This window comes from Buteo buteo, chromosome 5, assembly GCF_964188355.1.
Source record: "Buteo buteo chromosome 5, bButBut1.hap1.1, whole genome shotgun sequence".
NCBI classification, from domain to species: Eukaryota; Metazoa; Chordata; class Aves; order Accipitriformes; family Accipitridae; genus Buteo; species Buteo buteo.
In genome coordinates, this window is record NC_134175.1 from 7096732 (window position 1) to 7117458 (window position 20727).

Below are 20727 nucleotides of genomic sequence, written 5' to 3' on the forward strand. Positions count from 1 at the left end.
AAGGAAGCAAGTGCCCAGCTGAGATTGCATCTCTCTTCTTCTTGGTAATCAAAAGGCACACAAGACCAAATCTGCCCCTTAGCTGGCTAAGGCTTTATCTGTGACAAAGCTCGTAGGAAGCAAGCGCAGATAAAGAGAGTGAATTTTCATCTCTAGAGATGGCTGTCAGAAACACAGGCTTTCAGAGCCAGTGATCACCCGAAAGCCTTAATGACTGCACAGGACTCCCATGGAGAAAGTGAAGGTCCATCAGAGCAAAACTGCCCGTGAGAGCTCGGTCCGAGGTGGTCACAGTCACTGGACATCTTTTGTGTTCCCTTTTGGGGCCCACAGGGCAGCTATCGGAGCCCCACAGCGATAGATGCTCTTTGCTGTGTCCGGGATTTCCCATTAACCAGGCTGCCAGACAGATGACTCGGGTCTGGCAAGCCCTGCAGGCACTGGCAGGGTGCACCATAAGGAGACGCTGGGTGTTCTGAGAAGGGCTGGCAGAGGTAATCAGGTTACCTGGTTGGGGTTTTTTTGCCAACAGAAGTCTTTCAATACATATTTGAGAATGCTGCCATTGTTCTTATGTCTCATTAACCTTAAAGGAAGCTGAAACTTCCCGGTTTAGCAGGCAGCTTGTGTTAGGAAGCAGAAGGGCAGAATAAGCTCCCACTTACTAATGGGTAGGGATCGACCCTCTCTACTGCACCTTTTCCCTGTGCTGCCAGTGCAGCACATGCACATGTTTCATTCACCGCGTGTAAGCACAACACCTCTTAAATTGAGCTCCAGTGTCTTAACAAGGGTCACATTATTCCTAACCCTAGTATTTTTCCTTTTCACCTAAAAAGGTGAACTTTGAGTCAGGTTATTTATCTGTTTTATTGGTAGTTATTTTCTATGTGGGGTCAATTGCTGTAGCTGATGGAGTTAGCAATGACACCTGCAGAATGGGGGGGACCTTGAGGAACCTTGTATATGTTAAATAAACCTCAGAGTGTTGTGGTAAGCACAGAAGCCCAGAGGAGGAAACCTGGCATTGGATCCTGCGTGAGACTGCCCACAGCAATGCAGTTGTCAGCTGTGTGAGTAAAATTCAGCTGAGCTGCAGTGAAGTGGAAAATGTCGTAGGAAAACTTCTGTACCTCACAGAGGGTCATTTCTTAGGAGCAAAATGTACTGAGCTAAACTGGAGCATCCCTTGGCCTGCTGTTCAGAGTAAAGATCAGGCGCTGGTGTGCTCATGCACAGCTGATCTTCTCCCAGCGGCTCGCTGGGCGAGAAGGTAATCGATGCTGAGCAGGTACACGGCTCCCAACCCAGCCTGAGCGAGAGGGCTTGTTTTCTTGCTTTCTGTTTTTTTAGGGACACGTACTGACTTGATGTAATGGCTGCAAGCTGTGAACAATGGTGTTAAATGAAGCGTGGCCGCTCAGCGTGTTGTGTAACCGTTGCGGCGGGTTGTGCTCTACACAGTGCCCCATATAGAACCATCAAACCCTGCAGAGAGCAGGAGGTGGTGGTGAGCCTGCCGTCTCCCCAGCACTGTAGCTACAAGGCATGTTCTGGAAATCAAAACAGCAAACAGGCTTTAACGCTTTCCCACTTTCGCTATTCCCTGTCTGGGAAGATTTCTTGCACCCAGGGTACCCATCCTACCAGTGAGAGAGACCTTAGCACCTGCAGAATACAGATTTTCTAAGACTTCTGGGTGGGTTTTTTTTGCTTTTCAAGAACCTTCAATGCCCTCTCCTAATGCATAATGGAATTGGGGAGAAAGAAAAATATATCTGTGAATTGCTCTGCAACACTAAACCCCCTGAAATCTTGAAGACCTGGAAAAGTTTTTTTAAGGAAATAGGGGAAAGGGACTTTTGGGTAGCCTCTTGTGTAATTTTTTTAAATTTTTTAATTATGCTTTAATATTTCAGAGCTAGATGCAGCTATGCGGTAGATTTTGCAGAGAAATTGCCAAACAGCTCTGGGAGGGTTTCCTGATACGTGATCAGGAATACATGTTGCACAATGTGATACTGGAGGTAGAACTGAGGCTAGCCCCTTTGCTCTTCACTAATGCCTTCCCACCCAACTAAATGCCACTCTATATCAGCTTTTTTTCTGACATTCCGAATAATTTTAGAACATGCTCTTGTAGGCTTGAAATATGAGCAGGTTTTGCTCAAATAACAGTTTGCTCTGGGCAGCTAAGCATGGTCAGAGAGCGCAACAGGCAACAGAGTCAGGAAGGAAGAAAACAGCCACAGGAATACATACCCGAATATTGAAGACATGTGGACCAAATGGCCCAATTTTTGCTTTCTTCCGTGTAATACATGAGAAGGTCAAGTTACATCTCTGTCTTGTGAGGACAGAAATTGTTCCTGTGTCTTTAGCAAAATAAACATGCAAAGATGTCTCTCTCTTGTTTGTTTGGGCTGTACTCTGCCATAGCTGATCTGAGCATAAAACCATTTAACTCACAGAATCATAGAATAGTTTGGGTTGGAAGGCACCTTTAAAGGTCATCTAGTCCAACCCCCTGCAGGGAGCAGGGACATCTTCAACTAGGTCAGGTTGCTCAGAGCCCCGTCCAACCTGACCTTGAATGTTTCCAGGGATGGGGCATCGACCACCTCTCTGGGCAACCTGCGCCAGGGTTTCACCACTCTCATTGTAAAAAATTTCTTCCTTATATCTGGTCTAAATCTGCACTCTTTTAGTTTAAAACCATTACCCCTTGTCCTATTGCAGCAGGCCCTGCTAAAATGTCTGTCCCCATCTTTCTTATAAGCCCCCTTTAAGTACCGAAAGGCTGCAAGGTCTCCCCGGAGCCTTCTCTCCTCCAGGCTGAGCAACCCCAACTCTCTCAGCCTTTCCCCACAGCAGAGGCGTTCCATCCCTCTGATCATTTTTGTGTCCCTCCTCTGGACCCGCTCCACAGGTCCGTGTCTCTCCTGTGCTGAGGACCCCGGAGCTGGACGCAGGACTCCAGGGGGGTCTCACCGGAGTGGAGTAGAGGGGGAGCATCCCCTCCCTCGACTTGCTGGCCACGCTGCTCTGGATGCAGCCCAGGATACGGTTGGCTTTTTGGGCTGCGAGCGCACATTGCTGGCTCATTTCCAGCTTTTCATCCGCTGGTACCTCCGAGTCCTTCTCTGCAAGGCTGCTCTCCATCCCTTCATCCCCCAGCCTGTGTTGATACCGGGGGTTGCCCCGACCCACGTGCAGGACCTTGCACTTGGCCTTGTTGACCCTTATGAGACTCACAGCGGCCCACTTCTCGAGCTTGTCTGGGTCCCTCGGGATGGGATGGCATCCCGTCCCTCAGGCCTGTCAACTGCACCACTCGGCTTGGTGTCATCTGCAAATTTGCTGAGGGTATACTAGATCCCACTGTCTGTGTCATTGATGAAGATATTCATTATAGGAAGGAGCAATCTCATGGGAGCCGATAGCTTTCACAGAACCAGTCTAGCAGCTGTTAAAGTGCTAAATCTGCCAGTTTCTTTGGACTTGGAGAAGAGGGAGTAGATACAACAGAAAGATAAAGCTGGGATTTTCTGCGCAACACTGATTCCCAGCTGACTGTCCACCCTGAGCAGCGACATTGCCAGAGGAGCTGTGCTGCCTGCAGCACAGACCAGGGGATGTGACTTCAAGTCCCAGCTACTAAAATTTCTCCAGGTGTCCCTGGGCAAGTGCCTTTGCCCCTTTCTGCCTCGGTTGCCTGCAGAAAGGGGCTAAGACCACCACCCTGCCTCACCCGGGGTTTGAGCTACCTGCAGGTGACTCGCATGCTCTACCCTGGGCTTTCTGTTGCTATCATCTGGCAGTTTCGGATTTCCCCCTCGGCGTGTGTTTTCCTAGCCCTGTGGTAAGCTTTCTTCCCAAAGAGAGCCCCGATGACTCACGGAGGACAAAATCCCGCAGAGCTCCTGGAGTCAGCATCCTTTGCATTGGCAGAGGGAGTTTTTAAAATGAAGATGAATCAGCTGTATCAGACTTTCCTGGGAGTTAACTCTTGGCCCCTCTTCCACGCAAAACAACCCCGACTGGTATTTACGCTAAAACAATCCCGGTGACCGCAAGCCCTGTGGGAGCCAAACTGCTGGGCAGCCCCCCCCCCCCCCCCGGGGCCGGTTTGGGTGCCAGTCCCCGGGCCCAGTTTGGGTCCCAGTCTCTACCACCTTTCCCTGGAGCATCCCAGCGAGCAGGCGGGAGGGGGTTAAGGCGAGCTGCTCCCTCCTGCCTGGCTGAGTCCGCGTTTCCACGTTGCCTCCAGAAGGAGCTCCCGGGAACGGCGGCTGCAGCAGGGCAAGGGGAGAGGGAGGGACACTGCAGCAGGGCAAGGGGGGGGGGGGGGAAATGTTATTTAACGGTGGCTCCAGTCTCCTCCCCCTCGCCTGTTTTGCTGGGGGAAGGGGAGAGAGAGGGCTCTAAGGCAGGGATAAACCTCGGGGTGGAGGGAGAGGGCTGATGCCGAGGGCTGGCAGAGCCCCCGGGAGCGGAGGCTGCTGCTGCTGCCGTTTGCTGACCGGGGGGGGGGGGGTTCGCGCAGCCCCCGGCCCTGCTCGTCCGCAGCTGGAAGCTTCCTCTGACCTCCTGAGGTGAGAGCTTGGGCTCCAGACCCCCGGCGAGGAGCAGAGATCTTTCTGGTAGCCCAGCATCTCTTGGCGGGGGGGTGGGGGGGTGGGTGTCAGCATCCCTTCGGCACCCAGGACCCTGCCAGGGGGAAAACTCCCTGTTTTTCCCTGAGGAGATGTGCCCCAGCTCCCGGACGGGGTAGCTGCTGGGTTTGGACACCTCGGTTCCAGGAGGTGAAGAAAAGAGACTCGTTATCTCCGCTCTGACTACGGCAGATACCCCCGGAGGGCTCAGCCCCCACCGCCTAAGGCTGATTTGTGCCTGAGGCCAGCAGGGCCTGCCTGGGACACCCCGCCAACTCCTGGAAGGGGCAGAGACAGCTCTCAACGAAAATACTCACGACGCTCGAGCGAAAACCTGCGTGTCGCTACTTTCCCTTGGAAAGGGAGAAAGGAGCATCCTCCGGGCTTGGGAAGAGGCAGCGTTGCTCAGTGGGGGCCGCATCCTGCCCGCCGAGGACCGGAGGGGGGACAGGAGGCTTCTCGCAGCTGCTGGGCTCTGCCCCATGACTAACGCAAAGGACCCGAAGAGAGCTATGGACTCCTCTCCCGTGACCTCCAGCTCTGCGGCAGGCCCCGTTACCTTCTCGCAAGTTTTCGGGCAGCAGTGCCAGCTGATGGAAGCAGGTAAGAGAGGAGCGCGGGCGGGTACGACCTTATCCTCCTACATCTCACCTCCTGGTTTGCAGTGTCGCTCGTTTCTTCCCTCCCCTGTCCTGTTTCCCAAGTTCTTCCCCAAACCTGGTGTTTTCCAAAGGGAAAGTTGGAGCGACCCCTGTTGCGTTTGCACACCTGCCTCAACTTCTCCCAAACCCACTTAAAAGCTTTGTGTTCGAACAGTTACAAATTTGAGGCAAGGGATGGGATGTTTGCGCTTTTCGGGTTAACGTGGACTGGAACGAGCTGCTCTTCGCCAGATAGTGGAAGCTACCATTACGTTTAGAAGTGTACGCAACGTGTATAGCAACTTTTCCAATTTCAAAATAATGACATTCAAACCGGAGGTTGATTTGCTGTTTTGGAGGGTGACTGTTGCAGCACAGAGCATCTCTAGGTGTGCAGATCTCTGCTTTGGTAGTCAATTCTATGAAGGACAAAGTGTTTGGGTTTTTTCCTTTGCTTTTTCTGGCTGTTTGGGTTACTGTAACACCTAGAAGCTCTGTTCCTTTTCCCAGTTGTTTTCATACATTTGTAACATCCCTACAGATGGGCCTGATTATCTGTTGTCTGTGCCTTTTGGATATTAAGGAGTGAGTGTGTAACATGACTAATCCCACGTTTTCCATTTTTGCCTCTTGCTTTTCTTACTTGCTCAGCACAGGTGCCCTGAAGCACTGCTCCATTAAGTGCCCGGGAGCTTTGCGCTAGCATCCTCCTTCATACCCGAGTTCCCAAGGCTAATAGGTTGGCATAATGAATTTTACAAGACTTGCTCTCTTTTTCCTGCTTACAGGTAGCTCTGAGGATGGATGTATTTGTTTACTTGCGGCTGTGGAGAAAGCCTGGGTTTTTGTAATGGTACCATAACAACACTTGTGCTGAATTTCTAGGGCTTGTTTTCCTCGGACCTACTGGTGCTTTCTTATTTCTGTTTGTGGTGGTGCATATATCTTAGCAAATATGTTCTCCAAAATGTCCCATCCCCTCTTTCTCTCTCCTCTTTTCTCTCTCTTCTCCCCAACCAATTCTGTAACTAATGATGTTTGGATTGTAGTATTTCTGTTTACATGGTGAGATCCAAAATATCATGTATTAGGGTTTCGTTGCGACCTCTGTTGTGCCTCTTGTAGTGCTTTCATAGATTGAGCCAGGAGAACGACTCGTTAGCTGACAACTACTCAGTTAATCAAGCCTGTGATCATGCTGCTACCTCCAAGGAAATGTCGGGCAGTTTTTCAAGAGGGTTTGGTATTAATCTTTCATCTTATATGGCCTGGGATCAGTCCAAAGTCTGTGGATCCATTATGTCAGATGTTACACAAAGAAGAGATGTGTGAGAGAGCCCCAGTCCTGGGTGAGCATTTTATTTTCCAAATTAATAAGACCAACGAGGTGGGAAAACACAGGTTGTAATTTTAGTTTTGTTTGCTTTTCCCTTCCCTTTCTTACAGGGAAACGCCAGCGAGGAAACCTGCGAATCTAGGGCTTTTGAATCCCACCTCAGTAACTCAACCGTAAGATTTTTTTCCTTCTGGTGGATCGTTTTGGTAGGACTTTCTAGATGTCTTCTCAGGCACGTGCAGCCTTCAGGTACAAGGTGCGGTGTAAGGATGGCTGCCGTGAACGGCACTGACATTCCAAGCAGATGAGTAGATTGCGTGTGTGCGTGATTTACATCTATGTGAGCGTTCTATTCTTATGGCAACAATAATATATACTCAGCATAACCGAGAGCAGAACTTCAGCTGATGTGTTTGTGGATGTGGCTGTGTTTATAGGGCCTTGCAAAAGTTGGCTGCCCAAGCTGTCGCTGTTCTCCGGGGTTTTAATGTGGGCAGGAAGGATGCCCTAAGGAAATGAGATTGGACACAGGTTTGGGACACCAAGCTCCGGTTACTTAGTCGTGTCCTATGCCACCGAACAAATGACATTTGGGATAGAGCCATAAAAGGGCACGACATCATGTAGGGCCTTTATAAAACATAAAACCAGATCTTGCTCTCTGATTCTTTTGCAACAACAATTTCTGAGGAGCTATGCTGAGTCAAGTTCTGACCTGTGCAGTCCAAATTTCACGAGCAAGACTTCAGCACCACATCACTGTCACTGATGACATTTGGGCTTTTTTAATAACACTGCGATGTGCTTGAATGATAAAGGTCCTGGCCTTAATTAAATGTCAGACTATGTGCCTGGAGAAATGCTGAACTCTAAATAAATCACAGACTTGACAGCACAACTTTCAGGTACCACCTGGAAAGATAGGTTTTCTATAGCTTCTGCCTTTGTTACAAGGACTCTTTTCCTCCAAAGCACCTGCAAGAAGAGCTGGGGTCTGCTTGCAGAACATGCCTTAAGTTTTGTGCAGCACTATCTGTCCTCGGAGGAGAGAGCGGAGGATGCGTGACAGCCCGTTGCAAATGGGTGTCCCCTCTCGCCTAATGCTGCTCCTCGATAACTGGCTCTGAAAAACAAATACTGAATGTCTTGAAAGTTAACTTTTCTCCTGCCAGCTGCACATCTTCCTGTTTGATGAAAGACTTGAAAAGTTTTTGTGCAGCTGATTCTGCATAATTGGCTGATTATTCATGCATAGTTTTTGTAGATTTGCATAATACCCTAAGATGTACTATGGTAATCAGAATATTAATCTAAAGAGTATGTTGTCATATGGGAGTCCTGCTCCAAAGCTGTTTTGCCCTTTGTACAAGTGCTTGATCTTTATTTAACCTCTGAAGCACTGTTTACTTGTACATTACATAGGATGCTCTTTTGAAAATTAGCTTTCTATCTTTCTATTCTACCCTACTGTACTGTTGCTACTTACCTTACCAAGTTTACTATGCCTCAGTAAATTTGTTTGTTGGGATGCGTTCCTTGCAATCACCTGGGGTTTTTTATTTGCACTGAGCACAGGGAATAGTGCAGATTGGAAGACTGCAGTTGGCTTAACTCCCTGGTTTGGGAGCTCATTGACAAACAAAGCTCCAGTTTCCCAAGGCAGTAAATCCTTGCTGTTGCAGGCATTAAATTTACCTGATGCCCGAAGGATCTGTCAGTGTTGCCGGGGGACACGGTCACCTTTCAAGAGAGTGTAATTTCAAAAGAGGGACTGTAATTCCTATCTAGAATTGCTCAGAGAATAAGGTTTTCATTTCATGGGCAAGCCATGCAGGTTGATTGGTTTTTCACCTGGTCCAACTTAACTACAAGGCTGGTGATTTCCAAAAAGAGGAATTGGGAAAGAGGCTGTCTTCATAACCCAGTCCTAAATCTTCCTGATCTTGGCTGAAAGTCCTGTCTGCCAGGCAATGGTGAAGGATCTTTCTTGTCTGAAGCATGAACTTGAGTCTGGTACAGATTTATGCTATAAATTTTGCTAATACCAAAATGAAAGGCTATAGTTTTTTTCCATTTGACAGTTTCTGAATTAAAAAAAAAAAAGTTGTCTGAAAGATTTATGATTGGCACTACCAAACTTAAAAATGGGCGAGACTAAGATTTTTTTGAAGGGTGTTTCCCCTCTGCCCTCCCATGAAGTATTGAATATATGGAGTGAGACCTGATCTCAAGGACAGTTGAGGGCTCTCTTGAAGAATTAGGCTTAGCAGAGAAACCACTTTATACGCAGGCAAATTCCAAGCAACTTGTTCAGCATAATGCAGTTTTCTGGACTTACTGCCATGTACTATTCTCTGACTCGCCGCTCTGTTAGATTAATTGTCATTTTCCATTAATTCTTTGGCTTATAGATGCTGATGATTTGTTAGGCTCCCCCCCCCCTTTTTTTTTTTAAATATCTTGCCAGTTACTTTTCCATTGGTTATGGAATAGGGAACTTGTGCATTCTGGTCACATCTTGAACCAAGAAAGCTCAAGTAATTTGGAAATCATACAGACTTAAAGATGTTGCACTGAAACTTTTACTTATTATCTTTCAATTATGTATCTATTATCCAGTATGTGCATTTTGTGTTCCACTCTGATGGTTGCTCCACAAATGGATGTGAGTTTGGTTTGGCTACCAAGTAGAAAATTAAGGACACGATGCTGAGTTCTTAGGAGTTCTTCTATGGAAATTAATGTAATGTGACTCAAAGCTTTTGCCTTTTTCCCCTGGATTTGTGGTTTAGTTCTTGATCCGGTTCCTCTTGAGGAATGCGAGGTAAGGGAGATGCGGCATTACCTATGCAATGTATTTGTCCTGCAGCATGAAATCCCTGGAATCTCATCTGGTCCGGCATCTTATTGCAAACAAAACGTTGAATATGCAACATAGGATTCCTTTGTCTGGTGCCCGAATATGGTTTTTAAACAAACAAAAAAGCATTTAAAAATTCTGCTATGTACCCTCTGATTTGGGTGAAGTTTTCCTTGGGATCTGGGTTCTTTGAAGCAGAGTGCAAATCTGATGTGTGTTGAATCTGAATAAAGATGTGCCTTGAACTGTGAGCCAAACCTAGAGCTCTGATGAATTCTAGGTTGCACTTGTGTATCTGCTTGTACGGAGATATGCTCTAGTTCTAAGTTTGTTTTTTTTTTTTTCTGTGAAGCACAATCTCAGCAAAACTTTACCTTAAGACTTCAAAATACAGGGATGTTTCCTTTAGCACCTTCTCTGCAACAGGAAGGTGCTTCTCTGTGTAGGTAAATGGGAGGGGAAAGAAGCGTACTTGATGTTGAGCAGTACTGGGACAAAACTTACGGCTGTGATACGAAGTAGTGGCTCTCTCACGGCAGAACGTGCTGCACAAGACGTCTCCCACCTCAAGCTGCGGTGACCACAGGGAGCAAACAGCCTCCTGGGGGCCCGAACCTCGCACGAACCTTGCTCCTCTCCCAGGCTGCTTCCAAGTTTTCCTTTCCTTGCAGATGCAATATTTTCACCTCCCCTTGGGCAAGCCAATCCCACCCCCCCTTTGCTGCTTTGCACCAGGAAAATGCCAGTAGCAAATTTAGCAAAAGTAGCAAAAAACCTGCGAGCAGAGTTCTGAGTCGAAAGCGAAGCACCTTGGGAGGTAGTGAAGGTACCACTGTTCCTATTGATGGAACTCCAGCCAAGGAGTAGTTTGGCCCTTGATGCTGTTTGTGTTTATCTTTTTTTGCTGGAGAAGGCAGCAAATTGTCCGTGAACTAATTGGAACATTGAATATTTCCTCAATTTGTTTCCTCAACAATGTTGCCTCTGTTGCATTGGACATTATAGGTGCACTGACTTGCTTTTAAGTGATTATAAGGTGTTGAGTTGACAGCAATGTGCTGCCTGATGAGAAAAGAAGCAGAGAGTCAAAAAGGAAGCAGAGAGTCACAGAGCGGACAAATTTTCTAGTGCACAAGTCAGGTCTGAGGGAAACCCAGCACTGACAGCTTGGTAAAGGAGCAGAGTCACAGCAGAGCAGGGAGGTTTTTTTTTTTTTAAATAAAAATTTTTTTTTTTTTTTAAATAAAACCACAGATCAATGCTTGGCTGTACCTTACTGTGTTTCCATGTTGGACATTTCTCTGCCCAATAACTCCTTTATAGCTAAGTCCTTTGTTAAGAAAACTTTACTAATGTCATTGCTGATCTAAAGCATGTGTCAGGCAATAGGGGAAGAATTTATGGGAAAATCTCAGCCCCTTGTAAGATGTTGAAGAAAATCTCTGACCTTTCAAAATGAGGCTGAGGAGATGAATATTTACCATCTGTGCGCTCATATTTTTTGTCCTTTAGTCCCTTGTGCATTTTTCCATGATTTAATTAAACACCAACCAAACAGGATCTGGTTTCAAACCTTTTACCTGGATCTGAAGCGGAGCACAGGTGATACGGTTTCACCTTCTTCCCAAAAGCTGAGGTTAGCGGTGCCCATCGTGCACTTAGGGAGCCATGTCCCTCTCTTATTTTCTGCCACATATGTACAGTGAAAGATGATTTAATGGGTTCACATCAAAGCTGTGATCCTTTCTGGTCCTGCGCTTCCTTGAGTACAATATTCAGTGAGCTCAGGATCCAGCTACGAGAGTATTTGAGCAAAGCTTTTGTGACAGCTCTTCTTTCCTCCTGTGGACAACAAGAGAAAACAGTCAGCATAAAATTTGCTTGGATCGGTTGGTTTGAGGCCACGTGGAATCAGGGCTGGAAACGTGTTCCTTGGTACTTAGCGCATTAGGTTTCCTACGTGCATTAGTCAGTAATAAATTTTTCATGGTAACAAGTTGTTTCATTTGCTCTCCCAAGAGAAGAGATTTGTGTGTGTATAGCAAAGAGACACTATTTCCAAAGATGATTGTAACAGCCTTGTTTAATTAGCGTGCTGCAGATTAGGTCTGTAGGCGACGGACTTTTGATGCTCAGTGCAGGTACCAGAAGCTGTCAGACTGCTGCCCAGTCCTGCGGACACCTGCAATAGAAAATTGTTTACTCCAGCATTACAAAATTAAGGCCTGACTGTTATTTTGTTGACATTTCGTGGCAGAGGTGGGAATGTTGCTTTTTTTCCTTTTACTAAATCTGCCTGCTGCTGAAGATTTCTGTTCCCTTGGGGTGGAGCTATCATCCGAGTTTACATGCTGGTGTTACGGCAGGCTTCAGCAGCTTGCAAGCAACTGGCATAAATCTCTGCGCTCATCGCTATGGTGCTTGAGAACATGTAGACGAAATCCCTGCCAACTTCCCATGCATGATATTGTCATGCTAAATAACCTTGTGTGCGTTCGTGTAGAAAGAGGTGTCATTTTTATTGAAATGAAAACCTGTTTTTTCTGAGATGACAAGAAGCATATCAGAAACAAACTACTCCAAAAGCCCTTTGAGTTTTGTGGTTTAGGGGAAAACAGGATAACCTGATTCTCTCTGGGGCTAGCTCCAGCAGTAGGAGGAAAAGTCATTTACCTCTCCCCAGAAAAGCAGTAAGTAAAAATCCTTTTTGACAGATGATGTGCTCCTGCATGAGCTGAATAGATTAAGGGGTCAGAGAAATGAAATGGGAAGATAGCTAATATTTTTCTTTTCCACCCAGTGGAATGAGCTGTTACTAGGGATAAAAAAAAAAAGTGACATTTATCTCGCTTCACTTCGTTAGGTAGTGCTGTGCTCCCCAGGAGGAAAACAGCCATTGGTGCCATGTGGATGGAGTTCACGTGCTGTTTATACCTTTTATTGCTTTACAATATTCTCCTTTTAATCACACAAATATTGTGCCATTGCTACTTGCTTGGGAAGCCGCAGGTGACCCGGGGTGCTGCACAGGGCTCCAAAGGACAAGGGGACAAAAGACAACGACTAGCTAATACTCTAGAAATATTAATGTGAAGTGCATGAGAAATCAATGGAGACTGCATTTCGGTGAGCAAAATGGGGTATAACGGATTGGAGGGTTTGTTATCTGTGATTGGTTTTCCTGGTCTCTTTTTTTTTTTTTTTTTCCCCAGACTTGAAAAGCTCATGGGAACTGCAGTGCGTGGCTGAGATGATGGGTCAGGGGTCTCTTCCAGCCGAGCTTAGCTGTTTCTAATGGCCAAATTGTAGATAGTGTCCTGAGGGTGATAGGTTGTACCTGCTTGGAAGAGGGGAGAAAACCAGTATTTTCCAAAAACGGGAATGTAGGGTGTCTGGGTATTGAAGAAGTGGGGAAAGCTGGACTTAGACTGCAGCTAAACCCCCATTTCCAATGGTGGATCTGGTGTTATACCCCCCAAAGTAGTACTCTGGACTTCTGGGCTCTGATTAACCAGGTAGCAGCAGCTGGGAGCGGAGCAAGATGCACCATGCTGTGGGTCTGCCTCCCACCCTCGCCATGGCCAAGTGACTCCTCTGTCCCTTCTGCCCCGTGGCAGAGTCCCTTGTGCTGGGCAAATCCACACAGAACGGGTTAATTTGCTTAAAACCAGACCAGCACAGAGTAGCCATTGGAGGGAGGAGGGAGCAGTGACTGTGGGCATACTCATAAGTATGAAATTACGTATACGTACCTACATCTATATATATAAAATACACAGCAGGAGGGGTTTATTCTTCAAACTGTAAGGAAAAGCTTTTCCAAAATGTTAAGACTGCTGTATGCCATTAAGTATCTGACAAAAAAACCGCACCCCAAACCAGAAAGAAAATATTGAAAATATTTTTCTTTGCATAAATTGAATATAGATTGTTCCCTGTCATCTCAATCAAGAGACTCAGTTATTACAGCATCTGTATACTAACCACTTGCCAGCTGATTTACTCCTCATTAAATTATGGGTAGCGTTCATCTGCACTCCTGATGGACAAATTTGGTTTTGTCAACGAATGCTCATGAATAGTAAAGTATACGGATATAATAATTGTTCAAATTGAAAGCAACCATCGTATTTTTATGACATCAAAATAATGAACTGAAAACATGCGTATGATCAGATTTGCAGCTACAAACATGAATTAGTTATCCTGTCTTTCTTTGGAGGTCTCTGAGGCAATTTTAATGGGCATGCATTGTTAAAAGGAAAGTGAAAAGAAAGACATTAAGCAAGATATTTGCCTTTACTATGGCTTTATCCTATTTTATGGTGGGTGGGGATTCTTGAGAATCATGTAAATGGGTATTTTGCCTAAATTCTGATATGAAATAATGAAAGTATTTTACTAGAACATATCCAGGCCATCAACATTTTAACTGGGGAATCAACTGAGGTACTGCCTTTGTACTTTATCATCCTGGCTAATGCAATGGCTGTGATGACGAAATTAAAAACATTTGAGCCTTTCCAAAACAGAACGTTCCTACGGAGCCAAAATACAATACTTCTGAAATATGTATACATTATCCTGGCTTTGTATGAAATAAAATATAGGAAGCCGTATGAGCTGGGGAAACTATGTTTGAATTCCATTAGTTTTTGGAATGAAAGTGTAGTGTCATCAAACCTCTGTGTAAAGAGGAAACAGGTTAGGATTGAGAAACTGAGGGGTTTTCTGCAGAAGAGAAAGAAAATATTGCTGTGTCCCAAGGGTGGTGGCAGAGGGGTTGCAAATGAGGAATATTGCATTTTTGCAATATCATTCTGTAAAACTTGATCTGGAAGGCACTTTTTAACGACTCCCAGTAAAGCAGCTAGAGATGGTGACCTTGGAGCAAACAGCCGACAGCCTGGTTAGTTACCCAGGCCATTCACCCGGGTACCAGCTCTGCGGTAGTGCCGCTCTGCCCGTTGGGCTTCGCTGCCTCTTGTGTCGAGAGTAGGTGCCAGGTAATTAAATTTATTTTTATTTCTACTATTCCTTTCTTCCTGATCACCCAATTACTTGAGCGATGCAATTATGCTACGTGATCTCCCGTCCACGTGTGTAATGTTTACCAGCAGCTTTGGGTGCTGTGATCCGCTGCTGCATCCAGGTTTCAGGGACCAAGCACCTTTGTTCCCGCTGTCTGCAGCACAGTGGGTTATGTATATTCTGTGTGCACAGTACCGACTGTCATTTGCCGAGGAGGCTGAAACTGCTGCCCTCAACTAAATGGTTAAAAAAGTAAATAAGTTAAATTTCAGGAAATTCAGAGCATGTCTGTAAAGGCTTGGCAAAACAAAAGACATCTGATGCTCTGAGTGTACGCAGAGCTTGCAGCAAAATGAAACTTCATTCTCCCTGCAGCGTCTTTCCGCGTGGATAAAAATAGTTTCTGCCCCTCATTTGAGCTGTTCAGGTTATCTTAGAGATGCCTATTCTTAGCTTGATTTTGCAGATGCCGAGACAAAGGTACAGTGTGCTTCAGTGGCTGCAAAATTAAACAGCTCAGCCTCAGATTTGCCAGAAATAGCCCTGCGGATTGCTGACGGATGGTGCGGTGACTCCGCAGCACCTCTGGGAAAGGTGCAGAAGCGACCATGGGCAGCGCAAAAGCTTGCAAAGCATCAGGCCATCCCAGAGCAATGGGATGTTCTGTTCTGTGCAGCCGGCGAGGGGAGAGGAAAAGGGGTCAGCTCTGCCCTTCTTCTGAGCGTGAGCCTGGCCTGAGTTGTGCACAGCAGGGAAAGTAAGCCTGTGGAATTCCCAGGAATGATTTGCTGTTCGTACGCCATTCTCTAGCTGTTCCACACCTCCAGTGGATGCAATTCACTTTTGCACGCTGCCACTCCAGAACCCAGTTACATGGAATTTTCTGTAATGCTTGATCCAAACACAGCTATATCTGGAGGGGCTGGGAATTCCAGGTAACAGCTCTCTGTTCCAGCTCCGTTCAGCCCGAGCAGAGGAAGGCAGGACAAATCCTGCATACCCCTCCAACCCTGCTTAAACCTTCCAAAGCAGCAGCTGCCAGGATTGATGTAATACGTGGAGGATCCCTCGGTTTTATTGGTTTGTGTTCAGTATTCAAGGCTGCTTTGATAAATGTCTAACAGAAAGACCTTGTGTTTCTGTGGTAAACAGTACTTGTGTGCTTAACTAGGAGTGTCCGTGTAATTTCTATGGGCTTTAAATAAGAGTTTGATGCTTTCTGAACCGACTGTAAGCTTTGTGGGGCAGGTGCAGCGTGGTGCAGAGATACTTCAGTTCCCTTCGGTGAATTGGAAATATTAAGATTGACCTGGTTGTGGCGTAACAGAGCTCTGGGTAGGTTAATCTACTCTTTTTATCCTTATTTTCCAGCTGCTGCAGGTGGAGCTCTGAGCACCCATGCTAGCTCAGGTATTTACCCTGCCCCTGGGAGGCAGGTTTGCACTCCAAGCGAATTGCAGTCTGTCTGCAAAGTTACCTCCTAATTTGGAGGTAGCAAAGTCTTTCCAGGCATTTCCTGGGGATAGTCCTCCCAGTAGCTGTTAAAAAGGTTTTCAGCTTCACTGGGTATTGCATTAGCAGGTTGCCAAGAGAGTTGTCTTATTTTCCCTGCTGTGTTAAATATCTCCAGCACAGTGTGCTTGAAGGGCTCGGTTTAGTCTGGGAAGATTCCAGTTACGTGTCAAACACCAGGTTAAATCAATATGTCCTTTTTATGATTGCAAAGGAATTGGACTTCCTCCTCTTTCTTTCACCTGCGGGCAGGTGATGATGGCAAAGGAGTTTTTAAAAAATAGCTCTACCTTGACTTTAAAAAAAATCTCACTAAATAATCCAACCCCTCTCTGAGCCGTGGCTCTTCATCCATCTGCGAGTGGCTGTGGCCAGTACCTACAACTTGAATAATTCTGTTTTTCTAGAAAAGCTGGTATTTTTAAAATAAATGTCCTTTCTGCTGTGGTGCTGACCCCCGGTGGCCGCTGTGCTGGTGTCCCCTTCTGCAGTGCTGGGGGAAAAGAGCTCCTTGAGCAGCTGCTGTGTGGATCCCAGTTTCCTGTCAAGCTCCTGTTTTTAAGTAAAGTTTTTAAGTTTTAGGCAAAAAAGTCTGTTTCTTGGAATGTAGTCTGAGAGGCAGCACAAATGTTTTTAAAGAAACATAAAGCTTGCCTTTTTTCTCTCTCTCTCTTTTAAAAAAAAAAATTTATTTATTTATTTTTATTTTCACCTTGGGGAATCTTTTTCCAGTGGCCTATTGAAGAACTGAGAGCAGTTTGTTTTTCATGAGCTTATCTTTCAATTTGCTGTGTGTTTGTTAGTATGCTGATAACATAGTGACTTGAAAACCGATGAGCCATCATCACAAATTCCTATGGATTTGAGTCAGGCTACTGGTATGGGCAGCCCCAGCTCAGTTGATTGCTTAAAAAAATGTAGGAAAAAGACTTTTTGGGATTGGATTTATGTTTCTAAATGTTCTCTATAAATAGATGCAATTTCTTAATGGAAAGCTGAGATTTTCTTGCTCCCTGCCCCCAAGAAGCAAGGCTTTAGTAAGTAACGTGGTAAGTACAGCAAATACATCAAGAGTTATAAATGTCAGCTACCTGAACTGATAAGCTCGGTTTTATTTTCTGTGAACAGTGAAATGCTGCTTTTGCAGATACAAAAAAGCTTTTATCTTCAAGGCAAAAACTGTAAATGAACTAGAATGGTAATTTAACACTCACAATTGTTACATTAGATTAACTCCTGTAAAGGTCCATAAACGGGTAGGAACCCCAGGAAAGGCGTTTCAGAGGTGAGATTTTTCCATGAAGTTCTGCATTTTTATTTAAAAACTGGTATTCCTTAGAATCAGAGGTGGCCAAAATGAGTGCCATTGTTTCATTTAATATCTATTAATATGTTAGTATCTATTGTTTGCCATGTGGAAAAAACCCAAAGACAACATTATCTCCAGCTTTCATGGAAAAGTACACAGAGGAAAGTTTGAAATACAAATGAGATTCCAAGAATCTAACTGCATGAATCTAACTGCATCTAATGCTAATTATCTTATTGATCTTGAGCATTTTACTGTATTCCAGATACACCTAGAAGTCTGATACTTCAAATACTGCCAACAATTAAGCATACATTTATGTTTTCCCACATAAAACCACAAAGGCTAGAACTGCTGCTTTGCCTTGTAAGTAGAACAGAGTTTTTTTAGCTGTTTTTAGTTTTTTTTTTCCCCTTGCCTTTTAGCTTTTATAACCCAGCTGGCCCCAGTTACCTGGGAATGCCCCAGTGCTTCTTGACTGCACTCCAGGAAAGTCCCAGTTTCCCTGTGGAAAGAGGGATTTTGTTACGCCTAGCTTTCATTGAGCATAATAATGTTTCACTTGAGGTTTGCTGCTTTCATTCTTGTTGATTGAATTAGGGAATCATGGCTTAAGATTGATGCTTCCCACCCTCCACCCCTTCCTTGGGGAGTACATTTTGTAATAAGTTTAAAATTATGAATGAGGGAGTGTGATTGTAATCGTTTCTTTTAAGAAAGGCTGAGTAGAAATTGTTAGGCTTTGATACCTGCGCTTGTGATCTTAAACAGGGATTATTGGTGTGTTGGTTTGTCTGTTATTTTTCCTTTTGTTGGGCACTTGTTACAGCTGCCAGTCCGTGGCAAAATCTGGTTTTGTAAGGCTCAGCGCAGGGTCGGTAGGTTAATGACGGAAAGTATTTCCTCAGGGCTCCACTGTCTTCATCGATAGGCGTTGGGCATTTTAAATGGACAAACATCCTAATCTGGCTAATGCTGCTCTCATTTAACTTTGCACCAAAGTTTTTGATTTATACAATGCCTGGGAACAGGCCAGGAGAGGGAGGCAGAGTACGCTACAAAGCAGAGCTCCTTTCCACTTGGATTCAAATTTGTCTGAGTTTATGGATGCAAAAATGTTTGTGCTGCATCAAAACTACAACCCCACAACAGGGAGCAGCTCTGGGGCTTTCCTCTGCTCCCCGCAATCTCCAGACCATTGCTGGTGTCTTGCTGGTGGCAAGACTCTTGCGATACGAGCTGCTTGCTGGTGGTTCTCCAGAATTTACAGTATCTAGTGAAGCTGTTCGGTGCTCCAGGTAACCTCTCGTCCATTCCTTCAGCCTGCAGTAATACCAACTGCACAGCCCTTGCAGTCAAATTCTCCTTTGCTGGTAGCTCGTGGGTGTCCCAAAGATGGATGGGGGCTCATGGCGGTGTGCAGAGGAATCTGGCAGATCCGAGGTTGAAATCTAATTCCAAGAGACAATAGCTGTTTCAGGTTAGCTAATCTGTACAGATTTAGGTTCATTTCAGGGTAATTAGGCTAATGTAATGTAATTTGATGATTACAAGTGGCAGCATTTGGTTTATCAAATAGGCCACATTTGGTATAAATTAAATGTGTCCTGAGAATTTAAGCCCAAGAAATGTGCAGCTGTACGAATCATGTGGGGTTGATCTCACCTGCAGTAAAAAAAAAAAAAGGAAATAAAAATTTGAAAATCAGAGCTTTTGTGTCTATGGCTTTTTCTACTGTGAGAATTTACTTAGTTTCATGTGTTGAAGCCTCCCAAACTGAATAGCTAAATCCAAAAAGAAAAATGAGTCTTCTCTTGGCAATAGGTCTGCTATCTGCCATTTTGCTGTAAAAAAGGAGTTTCAAGGAAATAAAAAGTATTTTGGGAAACTGTAACTCTTATGAGAGTCACAGCAAGGGCCTCTCATACTTCTGGGGATCAGTCCAAATTCATCAATGAGGTTTTATATAATTGTGTCCTGTGTAAAAGTTTTATTTGAGGTCCCAGGCAACCTTGAAAGTTCTTCTGGACTGCATCAATTTGATTTATTTCAGCTTCGTATTAGAGTAGACAATCTCAAATTAGCCTGGAGCACATGCCCTGTGCTTATTACAGGACTTTGCCTGGTGCATATTAGGATCGATGCTAGGACAGTCTGACCAAGGAAATGATAAAAGTCTTTGTGTCATGGGTAAGTGCAAGGAAAATGAAATTACTGCTAGGTGTTGCTTGCAGTACCCCCAGGAAGCATGGAGTTGCTCAGGTCAGAAATAACTCACCCTAAAATAATTATGTGATGGAAGCTTAGGGCAAGCTGCACATAGAATTTCTTGCCAGAGAAGAGGTTTTAGCTAACTAAAGTTCTGGTGAATAATTACTCTCATAATTCAGTGATAATCCTGTTGGGGAATTCCTCTCAGTAACTCTTATATTATTAATTAGCTCAACTAACGCGAGGGTTTAATAAATACTGCAACACTCTTGATGAAAAGTTATTTGTTTATTCGCATTTTACATGTGGCATACCTGAGGAATGAAGGTTTTTTCTTGTTTGTGGTAGGTACCAAGGTACCATTTCGCTTCTCAGACACAGCTGCCAGCTCTCAACCTGAGGGTTTTCACACTGATAGCTCGTCTGGAAACCTTCCCTAATCCCTCGTTTGCCAGCACAAAGCATGGCATCTCTTGCAGTTTCTCATCCAACATCGTACTCTGTCCATCTATACAGGAGACACTCAGGCATTTAGCCAGCTGTGATAGCACCTTGACTTTTTTTTTTTTTTTTAGAAGTATTGGGGAAAATGTGAATTTTATGTGTTAGGAGGCCTTGGTGTCTTCTGGGTCTGGACCAGCGAGGAGTGGTATCGAGCACCTCGAAAGAAAGGACTCTTCCAACTAGCTGGTGTATTCCTTAAAATCACAGCAACCTGACTCCAAACCCAAGCATCTGGAGACTCCTGCTGCGCCGGCTGCGATGTGGGCGTTCACGCAGCGCACGTTGGAAGTCCTGGGTGGCAACATGAGGGATCACGGTGGGATCAGGCTGAGAGGGAAACAAGCTGATCAGCTGGTGCTTCTTTGACCTGCTGATCTTTTTTTGTCAGCAAATGCACCTGGGGCTGGGCTAACCTTTCTCCATAAGCAGCCCGAGAAGTAGTTATGACATTTCTTGTTAGGAAATAAACTCCATGTACCGTTTTCTGCTTACATTACCAGTTTTTTTCCCCTTAACAAGTCTAAACCAGTAGCACTCTAATGCATCATCTAGATGATGATTTTTCCTGGCTTGATGGTCTAACTCAGACCTCTCTAGTTTTGTCACCGAGATGTGACTGTTTTTATGGCTCTCTTGCTAAGAAGAGCTAATCAGAGCGCCGAGCGACT